This window comes from Gavialis gangeticus, unplaced genomic scaffold (assembly GCF_001723915.1).
Source record: "Gavialis gangeticus isolate Ggan-Ray unplaced genomic scaffold, GavGan_comp1, whole genome shotgun sequence".
Lineage (NCBI taxonomy): Eukaryota > Metazoa > Chordata > Crocodylia > Gavialidae > Gavialis > Gavialis gangeticus.
Genome location: NW_017729004.1, coordinates 38,033,911 through 38,034,480, shown reverse-complemented (window position 1 = coordinate 38,034,480; position 570 = coordinate 38,033,911). Strand labels below are relative to the sequence as shown.

General features: G+C 51.8%; 1 protein-coding gene across 2 annotated transcripts in view; it reads left to right on the top strand.

Moving 5' to 3' along the window:
- PDSS1 (decaprenyl diphosphate synthase subunit 1) overlaps window positions 1–570 on the top strand; it is a 52,177-nt gene that overhangs the window by 10,441 nt on the left and 41,166 nt on the right. The window lies entirely within an intron of this gene.

The following is a 570-nucleotide window of genomic DNA, read 5'->3' as shown; positions in this document are numbered from 1 at the left end:
CCCAGGTGCAGTACCTTGCACTTGTCAGTGTTGAAACCCATCCTGTTCTCATCCGCCCACCCCTGTAACCTGTCTAGGTCCAATTGCAGCCTATTTCTCCCTTCTAGCGTGCCCGCTTCCCCTCACATCTTAGTGTTGTCTGCGAATTTGAACAGGGTGCTTTTTACCCCCTCATCCAAGTTGCTGATGAAGATGCTGAACAGTGCAGGCCTGAGGACCTAGCCCTGCAGAACCCCGCTGCCCAGGTCAAAAATGACCCATCCACTGCCACTGTCTGGGTGTGGCCGTCCTGCCAGTTAGTGACCCATTTGACTGCATAGGTGTCGATACCACAGTCCCCTAGTTTTTTTATGAGAATGGGGTGAGAGACTATGTCAAAGGCCTTCCTAAAGTCCAGGAAGACTATGTCCGCTGCTACCCCTGCATCTAAGGATTTTGTGACCTGGTCATAGAAGGCCACCAGGTTGGTCTGACAGGACCTGCCTCTAGTGAACCCATGTTGGTTGCCCCTAAGCATAATCTCCCCTGCTGGCCCCTTGTGGACATGTGACAGAATAATTCTCTCAAAAA